This window comes from Rhinolophus sinicus, linkage group LG05 (genome assembly GCF_036562045.2).
Source record: "Rhinolophus sinicus isolate RSC01 linkage group LG05, ASM3656204v1, whole genome shotgun sequence".
Classification (NCBI taxonomy): domain Eukaryota; kingdom Metazoa; phylum Chordata; class Mammalia; order Chiroptera; family Rhinolophidae; genus Rhinolophus; species Rhinolophus sinicus.
In genome coordinates, this window is record NC_133755.1 from 82667621 (window position 1) to 82689235 (window position 21615).

Here is a 21615-nt window from a genome sequence, read left to right on the forward strand (position 1 = left end):
AAGAGATACAGCTAAGATGTCTCTTTCTGCCTGGGAAGACTGAGGGATTTGTTTTTTCTCCAGAGGGAAGGATAGAGGAGAGAATAGTGGAGCTGGGAGGAGAGGTCGTGATCTGGGAGAAAGCCAGGCTCTAAGGGGTAAAGGGCCAGTTAGAAAAACTCAATTCGGGATGTGAAAATGGCTTTAAAGAACGTCTGTTGTGTGGGTTTAAGCTGTCAGCAATGCATCATTTGACCCTGCCCCAGGGCCCAGAGCATCGTAATGACGTCTATGCCCCTGAATGCTTCATGTGGGAAGAGGTGTGGGCAGTCCTCAGGAAGGGTGGGGTTTCATCTCTAGATTTCTGAACTGTGGGACTACAACAGCCCTGCAGAAGCAGGAGTCTAGAAGCAGAGAGATTTAGGAGGATATGAATTCCCAGAAATTTGCAGAAATCTTAGGGAAGGCTTTGATCTCCACAATCCATCCTTACTTCAATCTCAAAGGGAAAAGAGTTTGACTTCTGAATTACAAAAGTAATGCATATTCATTTTAAAAAGTAGAAGAAAAAAAAGCAGAAAGAAAAAAAAATCACTCATACCAACCAGATATCTGAGGGTGTGGCCTGAGGAGTGTATGCAAGAGGGAGGGGTAATCTTTGCTTTAAAGATGATGGAGAGAGGAAGTTACCCATTGGTCCTGTGAGTCAAGTTTTGTTCATCGCCAGATGACAAACTCTGCTTCTTCCACCAGACTGCCTCCCTGATATACCTTTTTATGGTATATCTGAAAGGATCTGTTGGGATAACAGGTCCTTTCCAGGTCGTGAAGACCTGGGTTAAGAAGGCAAGAACGGAATTTCCTACAACAGTAGGGAGGATGCTCCCCATTCAGGTGGGCAAGCGTATTAGATAAGTACATAGGAAAAGAGGTAAGAAGTCCAGAACCATAAATTTCTAGTTGCAGAAGCCTCTCGAGGCAGGAAAGTTCTTTTATTAAAATTATAGGCAGCACAGTCTCCAGGCAGTGGAGTCTGGTCTGAAGACTCGGGCTCTATTGCTTCTTACAGCAAGGCAAGCTCACTGGAGGATGAGGGGGCTGTACAAATGATTTCTAGTTCCCTTCCAGCTTTAAATTCCCTTTTGTGATACGTGCCCGACCTGTTTTACTGGTGGCTCGCGCTCCCTTTCAGCTCCTCTCTCAGCTGTCGCGCCCAGATCCCGCACCAGAGGGCGCTGCAGGCAGGTCCCGGGCTGCTTGCAGTGGGCGGTGTGGCAGAATTAGAGGAGCCTCCAGGAGGCGCGGTGATTGGCTGCGGCAGAGGCGGAAGAAGGGGGCGTGGAGAGAGGAGGGGGGAAACCGAGCTGCGCGGTGACGTCACGCTGGTGGGGGCGGGGCCGGGCCGCGCAGCGTGTGACGCCGCGGCCGCCGCCGAGCCAGGGATTAATGGGAAAAGTTTTGGCAGGAGCCGGAGGATCCTGCGGAGCCTGCGGGACGGCGGCGGTGCCTCGGGAGGCTGCCGGGACAGGTCTGTTCGGGTCCGGGGAAGCGGGTAGGCAAGCGTCGGAGGGAAGCGGCGGGCCCGGGCTCAGGCGGCCAACGGAACCTGGGCGCAAGGCCCCGAGGGGAGTGGGGCGGGGGTGTCAGCAGGAGTCCGCGCGCTGAGCGGCTGCGCTTCCCGGCGCTCCGACCCGCGGGTCCGCGGTGGTCTGTGGCTCTCCTGGCGCTCTGCCCCGCTGCCCCGCTGCCCCCAGCCCTTTAGACCTGCATCGCTGTTTGAGCCCGAACCTCAGGCCTCCCCATCCGATTCTGTGACCCCACCTGGGCCTCGTGGCTCCGTCTCCTCCCACTTCTGTGTCCGGAGAGCCAGGTCGCAGGCTCGGGGTTCTGCCCCACTCCCCAACTTTGCCTCCGACCTCTGCCTTCATCTCTCCTCTGGTGTCCCCAAATCCATTGACCTCTACCCAGGGTCTCCTTGGGGATCTTCTCTGTTCACCTGGTTATCCTTGCCTCCTTCCTTCGTCATTCCATCCTTGCCCTCAGTTTTTGGTCTTTTCCCACCCTTGTCCCCTCCTGTCCCCGTTGCCTGGCCCCTCTCAGTATTAGGGCTCCCCATCATCTTCCTCGTGGTATTACTAAGCTTTTTTAGCCCCGTGCCTGCCGTCCCTGTTTACCTAAACCCGTCCTCTGCGGACTCCCACCAGAGGCCCCGATTTTTTACCCTTCTCTCTGATTTCCTTTTTATCACCTTCTGCCCTGCATTCCTGTCACCCACCTCCCCTTCTCTCTCAGTTCCTTGCCTCTGCTTCAGGGAGAAGCATTAGCTCCACACGCTACTGTGCTTTCCCTTGACCTGCAGTTGAAATACCTGTGGGGTGAGGGTGTCCAACCCCTGATTGAAGTAAGGAGCTGAGTGTCTGAGGTAAATAGGTATAGCTCTGTGGCAGAATTTACTAGCGAGTTGCATCAGGGATGATGTCCAATTTGTAGACCATTCTTCTAATCTCCGCTTTAATAATACTTTCCGTTTATGGGTCTGTTGACTTCCAGGAACCCTTGGGAAGAGACTGGCTGCTGAGTTGGGTGTGCGCCAGGCATAGCTGGAGGCCTCATGCAACTCTTTTCCCCTTCCAGGAAGCAGGGCTCTGTGTCTTTCCACTCTGGATGTATCGAACACATTTAAACCATGATGCCCCAGCCTGTCTCTGCCCTCACTCCCACTCTCTACCCTATGCCTAATCCCGAAGAACTAAGAGAAGTCTCCAGACAATATGCCCCAGAGAATGCCTGTGGTCCTCAGCCTTTTTCCTCTGTACTGACTCTACTGACTCCAGAACACTTTTTTCCTGTTTGAGTTTTAAGTAGATTGCGGTCCCCATAGCCCTAGGGCTGGTGGGCATCTGTCCCTTTTATTATTGGTGGCTTGAACCAGCTGCTGATTTTCCCTGGTGCATCTTTAACCCCCTGAATGTGTCAGGGCCTCTGGTGTTGCTCACTGAACCATTTTCCTTGGGAGCTTAATTTCCTGTGGATCCGAAAGGGAGGCTGACACTGACGTTCTGTTCCCTTTGGCCAGGCAACAACAACATGCTGTGTTAGGTTGGTACCTGCCTCGGCAGCCTGTGGGGCTGCATTAGTTAGGCTAAGTTAGGAACTTGAGTTGCTTCCCGTCACAGAGATCATTCTCTGGGGGCGAGAGAGCCCACCGCCTTCGTGGTGTATTTTGGTATTTAACCTTGTCAGGCAGAAACTTCTTTTCAGATGCCTTCAATTTGAGCTCCTTTATTTGGTGTTGTTCTCTTAGCGAGATCGTCAGGAAGTAGCATGTCCTCTGTTTCTGCTGAATCTGGTCTTGGAGGATTCAGAAAGCATGACCCACTCTCACCTTTAGAAATGAAGGCCTGTTGTTTCACCTGGCTTTGGGTTTCTAGGTCTTGTCTTTAGAGGTTCGTGCTCTCTCTGTCTTTGAGCCAGAATTGGACACAGAACTGGCATCTTTCGGGAGCATTGGTGGAGAGCCAACAGAACCAGCTAGACCAGGCTTTAAAGTTTTGGAATCCTCTTGTGCACTGAGCCTTTCTATGAAAGGAATAGGATCGCGGATGGCTGAGCCAGTCCCCCCTCCACTGACCCCTGAGTCCCCTCCTAAGCAGCCCTGGGAGGGGAATTTGGGCAGAATGGACCAAAAGGGGTCCCTTGTTCCTATAAAAAACATACCTCCCGGGTTAGAATGGGTCATTCTAATGAAGTTGAGGTTGTGTGTTTGGTGGTAATTTAGTCCATTCTTTGACCCACGGACTTTACCTGACTCTTGAGCAGTTTGCTGCTCCTCTGTCTTTCCTCACCTGTCCTCTCCACTGAGGCAGTAGGTGAGAAGGGCTTGAGAAGAGGTCAGGCCCAGTCCTCTTGGAATAGCTTGGGCACCAGCAGCCCTGGCCACACAGCTTGTTGCAGTTTGTCCACTGTCGTTTCCTGTGCGGGTAGTCACGATTGTCAATCACCAAGCTGTCCTTCAGTGATTTTTTACAGAGCCTGGGTCAGCCTGCCTCTCTTTTTCAAAGGTGTGAGCAGACAGGTCTCCAACATTTTCCTACAGATGGTGTAGGCCATCACTTCCTTAGTTTAATGAGCTAAGTTTACTAAACCTCTTGTCTGGCTGCCTTTCTCCCTGCTTCTTCTCCACCACAACTTTCTTCGTTCTTTGGTGTACGCCTCAGCCCACTGAGGAAGAATTGCCCTCACTCGGCCTGCCAGCTCCATCTGTGGTCCCTCAGACGCCTTTCCCTAGGACCTGGTGAGAGGACAGCCAGTGTTGGGTGCTGGCCTGGCAGCTCGTAGGACCTGCTTTGGGTAGTAGGGCCTGCAGATGCTGGCATGTCCTGGGACTCTGCAGCTCCTCTCTCTCAGGAGGAGTTGGACCTGTTGTTTCTAAAGGCTTCAGCTGCCAGCTGGGAAGCTAAGTTGTCCCTCCTGGAAGTGCCAGGAGCTGCCCCACTGCCCAGCATTGTCTACGCTGGGAACACTCTTCCGCCGTACACAGCATCTCACAGGATTTTGTCTGTCTTGCCAGGCTCTTGTTTGTGTTGTGTCAGAAGTTCTGTGCATGATGCCTTTTCTGTGCCATGTTGTCCTCGATTGCCCAGTGGCTGCTTCTTGTAGATAGTTTGATGTCCCTGAGCGTTTCTCTGTACCTTTGGACCAAGTGTCAGAGCAGAGCTGGACACTTGCTTGAGTCTGGCAGGGAGGCAGTGGCCCCTCGCATCGGATTTCAGACATGTGGGTCATCTTGCTTGGTAGATGGTTCCTGGCCGTCATAACTCAGAGGCTGGTGACTGGGGTGTGACGCCCGTCCTGTCTCCACGGGGCTTTGGTCAAGGAATCAAGCATGACTCAGGGCATCTCCATTTATGAGCTGCCACCCGTTGGAGCTGTTGGGCTCCAGCTCCTTCGTCACCTTGCCAGCGCCTTCTGCCCCACCCTGGTACAATCAGCAAAGCCAGTGTCTTCTTACTTGGAAATGAGCAGACTACTTCCAGGATTGGGAAATATTTGCTGACTCAGGCTGAGAATAACACCATCTTGGTATATGTATGTGAGGTACAGCGGAGGGACTGCCTCAGAGAGGAGCCCTGTCTGAGCCCCACTGTTTAACGATAACAATTTAGAGCTGCTTTCCTGACCCCTGGCACCTCTCAGCTAAAGCTATTGGTTTTCTTTCTATCCTGCAGTGTTGCGTGGTGTTTTGGGCATGTACGTGGTACTCACGCAGTGGCTTCTGCTCACCAACAGATGAGGACAGATGCACCGAAGAGGTAATCCCATTTTCCTTACCTAGTTGTTGTTAGAGAACCTCCCAGATTTAGGGTCCTGGCCGAGAATATGCAATAAGTTCCCCAGGGCTTCGCCCAGATCCCAGGAGCCTGTCACAGCACCTGGTGCTCTTCGCTGCACATAGCGGACACTTACTACATAATTATTGCATGTCTATGGCTTACGTAGTATATTTGGGGAGCCCTGAGGTTTTCACCTTTACATCCACTAAAACATAAACTCCACAGTGGCAGGGACTTATTTTGTTTCCTGTTGTGCCTCGGACAGACAGTTCCTGGTACAGAGAAGATGCTAAATGATTATTTGTGTTGAATGAATAAGTATACACTTTCTTCTCTGCCCACAGGGGTGCCGGGCCACAAAGATGGTGTCCACCCTTCTCTTTCATTTATGCAACAAACGTTTTTGAGTGCCTACTATGTGCCAGGCACAGTACTGGCACTTGGGAAATGATGATAGTAAAAAAACAGAATCAGTGCCTCTCTCATGGGTCTATAGTTTGCTGGCATATATAGGAGCTGGGAATAATCCACAGAATTGTTTCTTCCATGTCTGCTGGGGTGGTGGGTCCTCCACCAGAGTCTGCACAATGCTCTGGGCTTCCCACTGCTACTTCCCTGTTCTCAGGACGCCTGGCAGTTTTTATAAACTGTCAGAAGGGGAGCTGCAGGGAACTTGACGTTCATTGTCTCAAGTATTCGGGAGACTGGGCTACGGTGGGGCCCGGCTGGGGGCCAGGGGAAACATGGGGCTCCTGTCTGATTTGTTTTAATCTCTGAAGTTCAGTGGTTCCAGTAGCTGTTTACAGGCTTCACTTCCCTTCCTCTGCCTTTAACACCCCGTGGGTTTTCCTGTTGCCACATAGGGTGCTGAGCCCCTGTGTCTGTCTGTGGGGATCGGGTTGTTTGTCGGTCTTGCAGGAAGGCCTCAGGCAGGGGCCCCTCCTGTTCGCAAACCCATCCCAAGGCCTTTTCTCTGAAGGAAACGTGAAGGAGGAAGAAGGGGGGTTGGGGAGGCTTCTGAGGTTCCCCGAGCGGGGATAAGGTAGAGGTTTCTCCTGAGCAGGGAGAGTTACTGAGTTGAGTTGATTTGCTACGCCATTTGTTTCAGCAGCAGCAGCCGTGGTGTGTCCCGGGGTCACGTGTCCAGTTCATCCCTGAGCTGGGCTCCCAGTCCTAGCTAGAAGTGTTCTTTCTTAGTTTCCCCAGGCAAAGGTCAGGCTACAGCTTTACCAGATTTTTCAGTGTTAATCTTAAGAAAACCATGGTATTGCCGTCTTCGTCTTTCCTATCTGAGGCACTTTTGTGGGCCAGGGGCTGTGACACATATTTCAGACATGGTCTTTGGCTGCCCTCACGCCCCAAGTGTGTGGAACCTAGTTGGGGAGAGAAGACATGTGCACAAAGATATTTTTAAAAATATTAGCAAGCTGGTAGCTACTGAGAACATGGTGCTGTACAGGATACTCTCTTAGGCAAGCAAGTCCTCACAGGATTGGCTTTGTCCCTGAAGAAGCTGCATTTCTGACTGGGCCTTGAAAGTTGGTTCATTTTGAAGTCAACTTTAGAATATTGTAAAACAGTGATTCTCAAACTTTTTGGCCTCAAAACCCCTTTACACTCTTAAAAAGAATTAACGACCCCAAGAACTTTTGTTTACCAAGTTAGAAATTAAAACAAGAATTTAAAAAAGTTACTAATTTATTAATTGTTTTAATATAATAATAATAAACCCATTACATTTATCATAAATTACATTTTTAATGAAAAGCAGCTATTTTTCAAAACAAAAATTTAATTTGTGAGGAGTGATATTGTTTTACATTTTTGCTAATCTCTTTTAATGTCTGGTTTAATAGAAGGTAGCTGGGTTCTCATAACTACTTTTTTGTTCAGTATCTTAAAATATGTTTTATTTGAAGGATATGAAGAAATTCTGGTTTCACACAGATATGTAGCTGAGAAAGAGAGGGGTATTTTAGTGTTTTGCAGTAATCGTGGCTATTCTTTGGTGCGATACCAAACCTTGGCAAGTGATAATTTAATCTTTAAGGTCAGTTGGAATGTGGAGTCTAAAGCCTTATCAACAAACTTTTCATGCTTTGTGACATTAAAATCCTTTTGTCAGGGGCCGGCTGGGTGGCTCAGGTGGTTGGAGCTCCGTCCTCCTAACGCTTAGGTTGGTGGTTCGATTCAAACATGGGCCAGTGAACTGCGCCCTTTACAGTTAAGATTGTGAACAACGGTTCTCCCTGGAGCTGGGCTGCCGCGGGCTGCCATGAGTGGCCGGTGGCCATTGTGGGCGGCTGGCATGAGCTGCTATGAGCAGCTGACTGAGGACCAGGGACCTACTGCTTCGGGGTGGCGGAGGGGGGGCGCAAGGCCAGCATGGGTTAGGGAGCTGTGTCCTACACAACTACACTGAGAAACAACGGTTTGAACCAGAGTGGGGGCAGGGAGGCAGAAAAGGAGGGGGGAATCCATTTGTCCGTCCTACACTTTGAATTGGTCATTGGTTCACTGAGGTATAGAGATCTTCTAAATGTTGACGTTTCATTTTACAACGTCAGTAAATCATATTCATTTATATCACCTCAGATCTCATCAAAAAAGTCTTCAAATATTGAGAAACTGTCAGGATCACGGTGATAGATACAAGTTTTCTGTAATTTCTCTTAAAAGCTTGAGTTTTTTTAAATTTATTTTTTTATTTCAGGTGTACAAAACAACATAGTGATTAGACATCTATATACCTCACAAAGTAATAACCCCAATAAGCCTATTACCCATCTGACACTGTACATAGTTATTACGATATTATTGACTACGTTGTACTGTGTATCTCTGTGACTATTTTTTTAAATTATAATTGATCAGGTGTACAGCATAGTGGTTAGACATTTATATAATTATGAAGTGATTTCCCCCCCTAAGCCTAGTACCCATCTGACACTATACAGAGTTTTTATAATATAATATTATTGACTGTATTCCCCATACTGGACTTTACATCCCATGACTTTTGTAACTACCAATTTGTACTTCTTAATCCCTTCACCTCTCTCACCCAGACCCCAACACCCCTCCCATCTAGTAACCATAGTTTGTTCTCTGTATGTATATATGGGTCTGTTTCTGTTTTGTTTGTTCATTTACTTTGTTCTTTAGATTCTACATGTAAGTGAGATCATGTGGTATTTGTCTTTCTCAGACTGACTTATTTCAGCATAATACCCTCTAGGTCCCTCTGTGTTACCACAAATGGTAAGATTTTATTCTTTTTTTATGACTGAGTAATATTTTATTGTATATATGTACCACAATTTCTTTATCCAGTTGTCTATTGATGGGCATTTTGGTTGTTTCCATATCTTGCCTATTGTAAATAGCGCTGCAGTGAATATAAGGGTGCATATATCTTTTTGAATTAGTGTTTTGGATTTCTCTGGAAAAAGCTTGATTTTTATCATTGGTAACATACTGCCAGGTTTTTTTTCTTGAAGTGACAGTCTCACTTCATTTTTAAGAAAAAGTTTATCAAATACCCAAGTCTAATTAATTATAATTTGTCTGTTCATCTTTTCTTTCAAGAAAAAATTGTTTTTCATGAAAAAAAATGGCTAGTTTAGCTTGCAACTCAAACAATTGCACAAATCTTTCTTCTTGAGACAATCCTGTAACTCTTATTTTGTTACACAGAATATGTAAAAAACGTGAAATTGGCACTTTCTTATCTTTAATGGTTCTGTGGGTTGACTGGGCTCAGCTGAGCAGTCCTCACTTGGGGGCTCTCATGTTGCTGTAGTCAAATGGAGGCTGGGGTGGGAGTCGTCCGAAGGCTCAGCTAGGCTGGACGTCCACACTGGCTCACTCACGTGGCTGGCCCTTATGCTGGCTGTTGACTATAGGGCCTGCATGTGGCCTCTCCATGTGCCTTGGGCTTCTCACAGCATGTCAGCTGGATTCTGAGCAGAAGTATCTCAAGAATGAGTGTACTGAGAGATATAGGCATAAATGGCAAGGTTTCTCATGACCTAGGTTTAGAAGTCACACAGTGTCACTTCCTCTGTATTTTCTTGATCACGGGACCTGTTCAGATTCTGGGAGAGGACTACACAAAGGTGTGAATGCTAAGAGGCATGGTTCATTGGGAGGGAGAGAGGCCTCCTTGGAGACCACTGACTACTTCTCAGCATCCCTTATGTGAGGTAACTTGGCCTGCATGTGAATACTGTGTTTCCCCGAAAATAAGACCTAGCCAGACAATCAGCTCTAATGCGTCTTTTGGAGCAAAAATTAATATAAGACCTGGTCTTATATAAGAGATGGTCATATAGTAAAATAAGACCCGGTATTATGTTGTAGTATATTATATTATATTATATTATATTATATTATATTATATTATATTATATTATACCTGGTATTATATTATAGTAAAATAAGATAGGGTCTTATATTAATTTTTGCTCCAAAAGACGCTTTAGAGTTGATTATCTGGCTAGGTCTTATTTTTGGGGAAACACGGTACCTCTAGGAGAAAAGTTTGTCTTCTCATGATTTTTATTCCTGGAAACCATTGTTAGGAAATTTCTAGTGGGTTGATAGAGGCTATTGAATGCTAGGTGAAGGAATTTGCATTTTATGTTTGGGCAGTGGGTATCCACTGATGGTTTTGAAGCAAGGAGTGATTGTGTTAATATTGCAAAAGGCTGTATTGAATGGAGAAAGAATGGAGGTAGAGAGGTTAGGTAGTAATTTAAGTGTTAGGGATATTCTGCCTTATATTAAATCTGAATTTCTCTGGTTGCTGTTAAAATCGCTGATTTTGATCTATCTACTTAATCACAGATTAAGTACTGAGAGCATGAGTGGAGTAGCCCTGACCCCCATCCCCATTATTTAGGGATGCTGATACTCAGGAGAGATGAAAAGATTCACAAAAATTAAAAGGCAACTAAAGTTAGGTTTTATTGTCAAGGCACGTTAAAAAATTAATGTATGCAAAGACAGGTAATACAGAGCTTCGTGTAGCCACCACTAACAACATGTCATATATACTTCCGTTTCAGTGTCATAGACCATTAGGAAGTGAGGAGAAGAGTGAGAAGAAAGGGGTACACAGTAGAGAGTGGTGGGGAGAAAGAAAGAGGTGGGGGAGAAGGTGTGGAGAGGAAACAGCAGGAAGAATCTGAAGGAGGGTGAGGTTGGATGAACTGCTTGGGGCTGAGAGACACCTGCGCCTCCACCCCAGTGTTAGGTGCCGGGCTTTTTCTGTGCGTCTCCGGCCGCGCTTCTGCGTGCGCCGTAGCACCTCCTGGCCTTGTCGTGTCTCTGGAGCTCTTTCCATCCGAGAAGAGGCCATGGGAAGAGCCCCGGTGGGTTGGTACCGGGCACACCTGAGTGTGACTCCGAGCTCCAGTATGTGGGGTGATGACTTAATGATTAAAATGACCCTTAGTACGCGCTGATTTGTCTCCTTCCTGCTGAGCTAGGTTCTCAGGTGCTGGCCTCGGAGGCATGCCTTCCTGAACCAGTCCCTTGCCTAGTTACAGGCGGCGGCACCAGGAGCCCAGCCTCAGAACGGGAGCCTTCCTCCTCCATGAAACAGTGCTGGCCTCTGGGCGGTGCATGGCAGCACCTTTCTGCTTTCTTTTGAGCCCGAACTTCCAAGCCTGATTGCAGCCTACTCGCCATCTCTGCCGCTCTCCTGAGAACATTACCAAGTTCGCCACAGCTACTAGCGACACAGCTTTGAAAGCGTCCTCTCCTGATGAGGAGAGAAGGGAGAGGCTCCCGGGTGTCAGGGGGAGTCCGCCTCGTGCTGAAGTTCATTTCTATACTATTACACTAAGAGGTATTTTCAAATAGATTTTCACAGCTTTTGTTTGTAATCTGCTCTAATTCCTTGATCCTTATCTTATTACTGCTTTTGGCACTTCCCTCATCCAAGAGTTGTAACCTCAGAGGCACAGTTACTTGGCTCCCAGTCCGCGGGAAGTACAGGCTGACAGCAGCAGTAGCCAGGCACACAGTCTGCAGGCCCTCTCTCCTCACAAGCAGGCCCTCCTTGAATTTTCCAGATTTCCCTTTTCCTCAGTTTCCCTTATTGCCAAAAACATTTCATTGTTCATTGCTCTCACTTTCTTCGCCTCCATTTCCATTTCCTGTAACACAGGCTTTCTCAGCCCCAGCGCCGTAGACGTTTTGGGTTGGGTAATTCTTTGTTGTGTGGGCTTTCTGTGTATTATAGGATATTTAGCATCGCCCCTGCCTTCTACCTACTAGATGCCAGTAGCCCACCCCCCACACCCTACCCTTCCAGGTGTGAAAGCCAAGCATGTCTCCAGACACTGCCACAGGTCCCCTCGGGGGCAAAATCACTCCTGGTGGAGAACCACTGCTCTGTCATTTCCTGCACTAAATATTTCTGGCTAGCTGGGTCCACTGGTGAACATATCTGTAAAACCAACAAGATAAGCATATAGGTCTTACATTGGAAACTGACCCTACTCAGTCACCTCATGGGCGCTTGAGGGTTTGTGGGAAGGAGAGAAATGGTTCGCAATGAGCAGCAGGTTCCAACTGAGAAACCACGTGCTTGTACACGACAGGGGGACAGTGTCCGAGGTGGAAAGCCGTCTCCTGGAGTGCATGGGTCTCTCCACGTCTCTAGTGTCTGAATAGAAGCCAACTTCCTGTAGCTCTCAGAGGTGCTATGTAGAGCAGAGTTGGTAGCGTGGCCTGTGGCCTGTCACTAGCCTGTCAGTTCCTGGTGTCAGACATTGCCAGCTGATCAGGCCCTCTGATCACAGCAGCAGTCTTCCTCTCCAAACCCAGATGGGTTCTTAGAACCCTTCTCCGCAGGCAGTGCTCATGAGAGAAAGCTTACCTGCCATCCCTGATCTCCAGCTTGTTTGTCTGACCCAAACTGTATCTTTGCCGCTTCCCCTCCCATAAAAGCCACCAGGACAGTCCAGAGGTCCTGATGGGTTCCATTTGACCCTCAGCACACACATTCTAGGCTGAACTCCCGAGTGCTACATTGGGGGCTTCAAGTTGGAGAGGAGAGAACTACCCTTCTCTTCTAACGAGGCCCTCCAAGGGCCAACATGCTCAGTCCCATGAAATTAATTTCCCACCGCCTAGTTAATAGCAAGCAATTGCAGTACCAGAAAGACTCTGGCCTGTGGCGCTGCCAAGACGCCCAATCCGACTCTTCTTTCATGTGGAGCAGAGGTCTGAACTATGTTTCCTTAACACTCTCGGAGTCTGCCTAAGGTACCCAGGCTGTAACCCCTGGGATCTGTGGGTGCAACCTTCTGTGGCAAAGTGGGCTTTACAGATGCTGTGAAATTAAGGATTGTGAAGTGGGGAGATTATTATCCTGGATTATCTGAGTGGGCCTGAAGTGCATTCCCAAGTGTCCTTTTGGAAGGGAGGCAAAGGGAGATTTGGCACAGAAGGCAGAGTGACTTCTGCAGGAAGATGCTACACGGCCGGCTCTGAAGGTGGCAGAAGAGCCGAGGGGTGCGAGGAATGCAGCTCCAAAAGCTGGAAGAGGCAAGGAAACAAAGGCTCTCCTGGAGCCTCTGGAGGAAGTGCGGCCCTGTCCATGTCTGATTTTGGCCCAGTGAAACTAATTTTGAACTTTTTGACCTCCAGAACTGCAAGAGAATAAATACGTTTTGTTTTAAGCCACTGAGTTTGGGGTAATTTGTTACAGTGGCAACAGGAAGCTATTACAGCGCTCCTCCACGTCCACGTCCAGGCACAGTGGTGACTCGGCCGATCCTCTGTCTGATTCTGTGGCAGTCTTAGCGCATCCCTTTTATGACAGTTGGAGATCTAGGTTCAGCCTCTTTGCAGAACAATATTTGAGACAATATGCTCTCGGGAGAACCTTTAGGGACTTCGTAGGAGCAAAAGAGAAGGCCTCAGATCGTATCTGGTCCTTGCTTTGGGAACTCAGCCCACACCTTCAATTAGGTCAGTAATAAAGGGTTTCTTTCAGACTGTTGGGGATCCAGGATTGGTTTAAATCTGACTCTAATTCTGTCTCCCCCCCCCCCCCCCGCCAAGTCCTTCCATTCATTCAACAGGTATTTATTTGGTACCTACTATGTGCCAGGCACTGGGGATGAAGGAGTGAACAAAGCAGATTTTAAAAATCTGCTCTTATGGTGGTTGTGCTGGGGGTAGGGGAGTGAGCCAGAATTAAGTAAATAGCATTACACAGACAGTGATAAATGCTGTATCAAAAAATAAAGTAGAAAAGAGGTAGCGGGGATGGCAGGATGGCTCAGTTGGTTAGAGTGCGAGCTCTCAACAATAAGGTTGCTGGTTCAATTCCCCCTTCGGATGGTGGGCTGTGCCCCCTGCATCTAAGATTGAAAACAGCGACTGGACTTGGAGCTGAGCTGCGCCCTCCACAACTAGATTGAAGGACAACGACTTGGAGCTGATGGGCCCTGGAGAAGCACGCTGTTCCCCAATATTCCCCAATATATATATATTTTTTTAATAAAAAGAGGTAGTGGCAGTTTTAAAGACAAGGCTTGGGACAGCCTCACTGAGAGGGTAATATTTGAGCTGAAAGAGAAGACTGGGCCATGTGTGGGAAGAATCTTGCAGGCAGAGGAAAAGCTAATACAAAGGCCCCAAGGCAGAAACATGGCTGGTGTGTGTGAAGAGTAGTCAGCAGGCCAGTGTGGCTGGAGCAGGCGAGAAGAGAGCAGGAGATGAGGTCAGAGACATGATTGGAGACCAGCTCACCAGTGACCCTGAAATGCTACAAAATCTCTTACTTCCTGTGGCCCTTTGCCCCTCTTTCCTTCCTCCCTCCGCACGCTACCTCTTGGTCTTTATGCTTGTGTTCGATTCCTTTCTGTAGAATATTTATCACATTATATCTAGGGACTATCTAAGCTGGTAAACATAGTCCACAAAACAGCCTCCTATTTGTGACTAATAAAAGCAGGTCCCCTGTCAGTGGTGGTACCTAGAAATGCAGGTTGGTGGCTGTTCTCAGCAGGAAGTTCTGGGGTGCTTTCTGGGGGTCCTCACTCCGCCTCAGCCCTTCGAGGACCCTAAGCCTGCCGTCCTTTCCACTCCACCCATCCAGTTGTACCCCACGTGGGGCCCACAGTTGCCCACCTGACCTGAGGGCAGCCCCTCACATCTGGGTCCCTCCCTCCCAGGGGCAGCACCGCCGCCTGCCTTCTTCCCTCTTACTCAGCCTGGTGCCAGGGGGCTGCCAGAGAGAGAGAGAGAACGAAGCCCACGAGCTGCTGCCGTTACACAGTTTCGTGATCACCTGGGTCCTCACCCGCCACCCTCATGTCCCTGAGCCACCATTCCCCCATTCCCTGGAGTGGCCGTTCCAAACCGCAGAACTCTGCCTCTTATAAGTCCTCACAGTGTTGCTTGGATTTCTAAGAATCAGATGCCAAAAGGTCAAGTAAGCCCAGCTTGAAAAGTCACTCTCTCTGGATAGTGACCCTGTGACAGTTCTGGAGCTCAGGCAACTTTCTCAAATGACAGTCTGTCAGTCATCCATGGTAAGCTGCGTTATCTGGGGCCAGTACAAATTGTCTCTGTGGATTAAATCCGCCAGGTGTGTGTCCCCAGTTTTATAGTCCTAGGTGACTCTGCCCAGAACCTACTTTTAATAATGGCACCAAATAGAGTGTCATTGAAAAACTGAAAAAATCTTTGGTAATAAACAAGTTGACCAATAGTAGTTTCTGTCTCCCAAGTGAAAATAACTGGTTATTCCCAAACTGCAGAATGCATGCAGTCAAAATTGTATCAGTCCAGCCCTGTAATAATGTATTCTGTTATAGTGTCTGACTCCTGTGACTTTCTTTGTGGCATCTTAATACCCCACTGTGTTTACATCTTCTTAAAACTTCTTTTCGTATCTTGGCAGTGTGTCACCTTTTAGAAAATGATTTAGTCTGTGTTCTAGCCTGTTCCCTGACCCAGTGGGCACCTCTGTGCCAGGCCAAGACCTGCCTCTGTCCCCTGCAAGCCTAGGGTAGACGTGTCTTCTCCCGCACTAGCAGGGCCACCTGACTTCATTCACTTTGTGCCCCCACCTGGGCACGTTGTAGGTGACCGAGGAGTACGTCTTAGGAACTGGTCCCAGCACTCGCACAGCTTCTGCCCACGTACAGCTTTCTCTCAGCAGACGGCAGCCTGAACCTTGCCCTCTTTTCTGCTTTGTACTTCTGTCGTGAGAAAGAACTGGTTCACCCATACAATGTTCTCTCTGAGTCAGAGGCCTTGCTGAGTCTCCAGGGAGCAGCCTGCAGTGCACTGTCACGTCCTCAGTCCTGATGAGTTTCGTGAGCCTGGATCACATAGCATCTCCCTAGAAATTGGCTCCTTCACAGGTAGGGGCCTTGTGCAGAGATGTCCACCAAGCCCTTGTTGGATGGGAGGGGGACCGATGGCCAGCCTAAGTGGCCTTCTTCCCACAGAGTGGCCCTGGCACTAGCCTACATCAGAGCCTGTCTGGGAAGTCATTTCATGGGGCAACAGTCAGACATCTATAGAGGAAACTTCCCCTGACATGTTCACTCTAGGAACCCTTTTGCACTCGTTACCCTCCCTTTGGTAGCTCAGGGGAGACAACTGAGATTTTTGGTTTGGGCAGAGTCTTTCCCAATTGCCTCCTTCTTCCCCTTTTCTCTGCGGCGGGTCTGGTAAGGCTGCTTTCTCACATCTCTGGTTTGGTACCTGCCATAGCACATTAGAGCATTGTTTTGCCTGCATCTTAATTAGACTCTGCTGCTGTTGGACTGTGAGTTTTTCAGGAGCTGGGCTCACCTGTATCTAATCCCCTTTCCATTCCCAGCAGAAACCAGTAGACATCCAGTAGCAGCACAGAATATGGCTCTCGTGTGTGGAATGCGTTGTGCTAATCATGTTACATGCGTCACCTTGTTTAACCCGCACAACCCCGAGAGGCAGGAGTCATTATACCTCTGTTACAGATGAGGTGCTGTGACTCAGACTGGTTAGGAAAGTTGCCTACAGCTGCACAGCTAATAAGTGGCAGAGCGGAGATTTGAACATGGATGATTAAAGCTGGCTCAGGGACGGCTGGCTGAATCCAATTCTTCCTGTCTGGGAAGTGCCTGCTTGACCGGCCAGACTGGAGTTGGCTTCAGGGAACGCTCCCTGCTTTGGAGCTCAGTGGAATCTCTCATTGCTCCCTGAGCAGAAGCAAGATGTTGGCCGGCTGGGGGCCCTGCAGGGTCCCGTTCCAGGTCGGGGGGCAGAGGAGCCCCTAACAATGGCTGTGCTCAGTGTCTCCTGGGTCGGCTCCAAGCCAGTGAGCAGCCTTCTAGAATCATCAGAAATAGCCAGCTAACTGGTGGGCCAGGCCGGTAGGGTGGGGGGGCTCATGGAAGAAAACCAATCTCTGTTCCTCGTGATTGATCAGCCCACTGTAGTCTGGTGCAGGGGAAGGTGGCCCAGATGTGCACGTATGGAGGGAAGGAAGACGAGAAGCTGCCGCTTTCAGGTTCTCCCGGGGCCAGGCGGCACCTGTGGGTGCGCTCACTGCCCTCACACGGCCTGCAGGGTGTTCCCTCCTGACGATGAGGAGGCCTGGGACCAGAGATTCAGCACTTGCTCAGGTTGCACAGCCGACTAGCAGAGCTGGGCTTTGAGCCCTTTGGAGCCCCTGTTCTTTTCAGTTCATACCTGCTGTTCTGCTCACGCATGTCACCATAGCCTGTACCTTCCAGTCAAGTGCAGGAGCATGCCGGTATGCACCCCCCCGCCCCCGCACCCCCCAGCTGAGCGGAGGCCGAAGGGAGTCCGGGCTCTCGGCACTTGTCCTGCTCAGCAGCACGGGCCCTGCCGGCCTCAGCAGGGCTTACGGGCTCAAACCAGTAGCTGCGTTTCGTGTTTTTCTTTTCTTGCACCTTCCATCCCTGCTTTCTTTTTAGAGAGCTGTATTTCTGCTCCCACTTCCTGGCTGGAGGCAGGCGCTGGGGTGCAGGGAAGGTGTTGGGAATCAGAAGAGGCAGGGAGAGGTGGCAGCTGAGTGGTGCCTTGACTCTGGGGACGGTGCCCTCCTCCCTGCCTGACGCCTGCTGTCGGCCCAGGGACCCTGGACAGGGACTGCACACTCCTCATTCCTTTGGCTTCTCGGAGGGAATGAGCTTTCTTTCCCCTGGAGCAGAGCCGGAAGTAGCAGCTGGCACGCTGTGTATTTCTAGTTCACTGCCTCTTTCTGAGGATGAGGGCTTTCTGGCTCTGCGAGTGGCCTTGGGCGAGTGTTTTGTCCCTCGATGGCGTCCTCATCTGTTCAGTAGGGGAGACCATTGTAGACCCTTCCCCTCAGAGGTGACTGGAGCCTCAAAAGAGCTCGTGCGCATAAGGGCTCTCACTGAGTATTGATTGTTTCATTAGCATATCTCTGACCCCTGGCACCCAGCACCCTAGGTGGGTGCTAGTAACTGTTGGCTGACTAAACAGAACTTCAAGACTGTTTGTCTTCCTCTCTGTACCTGAAACTTGGCTGCAGCGGCTGTTGACTCCAGTCGTTGATCGCCGGCGGACCCCCACAGGTAATGCCCAAGGCAGGCAGCTGCCTGCGGTGCACCCTGCCTGCCCTGCAGGGCCCTGGGAGAGGCAGCCAGGTGACGTGAGACTCCTCCATCCTGAGGATGTCAGGCCCTGCTTTTGCTTTTGCACCTTTCTGAGGCTTTTGGATGTGAGCTCTGGAGGAGTCGGGACCTGTGTCCCATGGGTGCAGACACTGCCAGACACTGGTTCTGGGTGGTGGCGCCTGAGGGTTTAAAGGAAGGGCTGGCCACTGGCAAGCTGTTTATCTAGCTAGCGACAGTGAAAGACACCTTTGGAACTTTATATTTGGGGGGCTTAGAAATTAATCAGATGCTACCAATGGCCAGGGTTGTGGGAACTTAGAAAACTTTGTTTTCCTAGGATGTGGAGGTGGCGCTTGGGCACAAAAGTTTGAATTATATAAATAATGCTTATTGTTTGTAGACAATTAGAAAATACAGATAAGCACAGAAGAAAATAAAAGCCATATATGATCTGCCACCCGTAAGTGACTGTTGTAAATGTTGGTCTGTGTTCTTTCAGATTTTACCATGAGTGTATATATCTATTTTTTTCCTTTCAAAATGGGATGTTGTTTGACATTGTTTTGTGACTTGCCTTTCCCATTTTTCAGGGGGTTTCATTATGTCTCTTGTTTGCTCTTTGACCTTCCGAGCCCTTTCCTTTGTGAGTGAGCAAAGAAAGGCATTTTACCCAAAGGGAGGCGTTTGGGAAGAGCCGTCTGGCTGCTCACTGGTGTAATTGCTTAAAGGGCGGAGGGCGGAGAGGTGCTTGGAGTCTCTCTCACCTGTCCCATCCATGTTTCTCCCTGTCTCCCCCAACCCCTCAAATCCGCTCTCCCTACACACCCTGTGTCTTTTTTTTCCTTCTATACAAACCTGGAAAAGTATACCACTTCCAGTCTGAAGGTTTCTTTCCATGGCTTTGAAGGAGAGACCCCTCAGGAGCTCAGAAAAAAGGTGCACAGAGAAGAGATGGGAAGGGTGGTGCCCGAGCTGCGGGTGGGTTCTTGGAAAGAATGACAGAGAAGAGGGCCTGGGTCCCTGTCTTGAAGCAGTGAGAAGAAACAGGGGATAGGTTGGGGGGCAGGGCAGGTAGCAGGTGGTTGTGGGGACTTCTTGCCAAGATGGCAGACAAGCTGGCCAGGAAGAGGCCTGGAGAAGAAGGGACCCAGATATAGGGGAGAAGGAAATGTCTCAGTGGGTCACCTTCCTCCACCAGGCCCTGCTCTTACCGTCAGTCTCCACCTGCTCTGCTTTCCCCACCTGGCAGTGCCCAGGCCAGGTGGTTTGACAGGTCCAGTAGACCCAGCCATCATGCCCTACTGACAGCTGTGTGCCAACAGCTGCCCCATGGCACCTCCCTGGGCAGTAGGTGGGGATCTGAGCATAGCGGCCTAGCATGGGGAAGATGTTTCCAACATTCTCAGGTTCAAAGCTCGGATACCATTCTAGAGAAACAACTCAGAGCCAGGGAGAAAACTGAAGGTGGGCATCCTTGGAGGAACACGCTCAGCTGCCCCTTCACTTCTCACAGAATAAAAAGAGGTCTCTGGCCGCAGGTGAGGAGAAGGCCCATCTGAGCCCTGAGGGGAGTGAGGTGTGGCATCCATGGCTTTTCTCGGGGCCCCACAGGCTGGTGTTGCACCAGGGGGCCAGGAATTGACACTTACGAGTGATTTCCAAAGCCACGCGTGCCTGTGGACCTGACTGGATCCTACTTGTTTTCCTGTGGATCCCAGTGCTGGCCAGACCTGGCAGGTAACCTCAGGGCTGCAGGGCAGGGGCTTCCTGTGTGGAGAGGAGCCCACGCCACTCCTGTCCCTTCTGCACTCCTGAGCTATAATTAAGTTCCTACGTGCAACCATATCCCTCAGCTGACACACGCCTGTAACCGCAGCCCCGGTCATTGGGCAGCTCCTCGGGTGTGTTCGGAGCTGGCGTCTCAGCCTCCAGACAGTCTTGGGCAGGCCTGGTAGGTGGTGGGGACCTGCCAGAGAAGGGGTGGGTGCAGCGAGGTTGGGGCAGGCTTAGCTAGAAAGTGGGAAGTTGTGGGGGAGAGAAGGGCTGGTGAGCAGGCAGGAGTGCCAGGGACACGCACAGAGGGGGAGGGACAGGCAGGCGGCCCGCGGGGGTGGAGGGGTGTGGACAGGCTTCCCAGTCATGGAGCTACAACAAGGATGGGGTCGGTTCATTTTCTTTTAAAAAAAATATATATTCTAGATATTTTTACAGCATTTTAAAATTGAGATAGACTTCACGTAACATAAAATTCACCACTTGAGTGATTTTTACTTTGTTGACTGTGTTGTACAACCATCACCACTGTCTAGTTCCAGAACGTTCCTATGACCCCCAGAACAAGCCCTGCACCTCTCAGCGGTTAGTCCCAACCCCCTCCCCTCATCCAGCGCCTGGCAGCCTACTGTCCCGCTGTGTGGATTCCCCTGTTGTGGACATTTCATATCAATGGAATCGTACAGTATTTGTCCTTCTGTGTCCGGCTTCTTTCACTTAGCATCAGGTTTTCAAGGTTCATCCATGTTGTAGGATGTAATGGTACTTCATTCCCTTTTGTGACTGCTGAATAATGTTCCGTTATATGCACAGACCACATTTTGTGTATTCATTCACCTGTTGCTTTCACCTTTTGGCTCTTGTGTATGTGCTGTTACAAACGTGGATGTACAGATACCTACTCATGGACCTGCTTTCACTTCTTTTTGGTATGTTCCCAGAAGTAGAACTGCTAGATCATATGATAATGCTATTTAAAAATTTTAAGGAACCACCATACTATTTTCCAGAGTGGCTGCACCATTTTACATTCCCATCAGCAGTGCCTGGGGGTTTCCGTGCCCTCACTCATGATTGATAGTTTGAGTATTGAGTCCTTAGAACTTTGAGGTCACTGCTCCATGTTTCAATGTAAAAAAGTTAGTTGGATTTTAGTGTCTTTGTAAATAATCTGTTTTTTGCCCCTCTGAAAGATTACGAATTTTCTTTATTCTTGGAGTTCAGACATATCACAAGGATATGTAGGTATTTGTCTTCTTTCCTTAATTCCTACAGGGCCCTTAATTGCTGAGGACAGGTCTTTCGGGGTTTCCAGGAAGTTTTTGCCTGTTTGTTTTCCTTCAGTGTCTCTATCCTCTGCTTCTAGGACTCTTATTCGACAGACTCTGGACTTTTGGACTTCTTGGTTCATTGCTAGTGTGTAGAAACATGATCGATTTTTATACAGTATTGATCGTGTATCCATCAACCTTGCTGAACTTCTTCATTAGTTATAGTAGTCTTTTCAGTGGATTTCTTAGGATTTGCTATATGTAAGATCATGTCATCTGCTAATAGAGATAGTTTTACTTTCCCTTTGCAATCTTGCTAACCTTTATTTCTTTTTCTCACTGAATTGCCCTGGCTGGACTCTCCAGTACAGTATGGATAGAAGTGGTGAGAGTTCATCTTGTTCCTGACCTTGGGGGGAAAGCTTTCAGTCTTTGAGACACGTTCAGTTTTGAGTAGATGATTCTTGACATGCTACAAAATGCAGTAGGTATTCCCTCTTTTCCTCTCCCGTCTCTCAGCTGCCAGGCGCCCCTTGTGGAGGCAGCCCTCCTGGCCACTTCCGTTTATGATCACTCCCCGCTATCTGTTATTACATTATTGTCTTCCTTTCCAGGTAGCTGTCCATCGGCTGT

General features: G+C 49.2%; 1 protein-coding gene across 1 annotated transcript in view; it reads left to right on the plus strand.

Annotated features, from left to right (window-relative positions):
* Positions 1-1367: 1367 nt before the first annotated feature.
* PPARD (peroxisome proliferator activated receptor delta) overlaps positions 1368-21615 on the plus strand; it is a 73112-nt gene continuing 52864 nt past the window's right edge. Inside the window, exons 1-2 of the mRNA XM_019738811.2 lie at positions 1368-1507; positions 5208-5291. The gene's annotated coding sequence lies outside the window, so the exon portion shown is untranslated. The remainder of the gene's footprint in view (positions 1508-5207; positions 5292-21615) is intronic.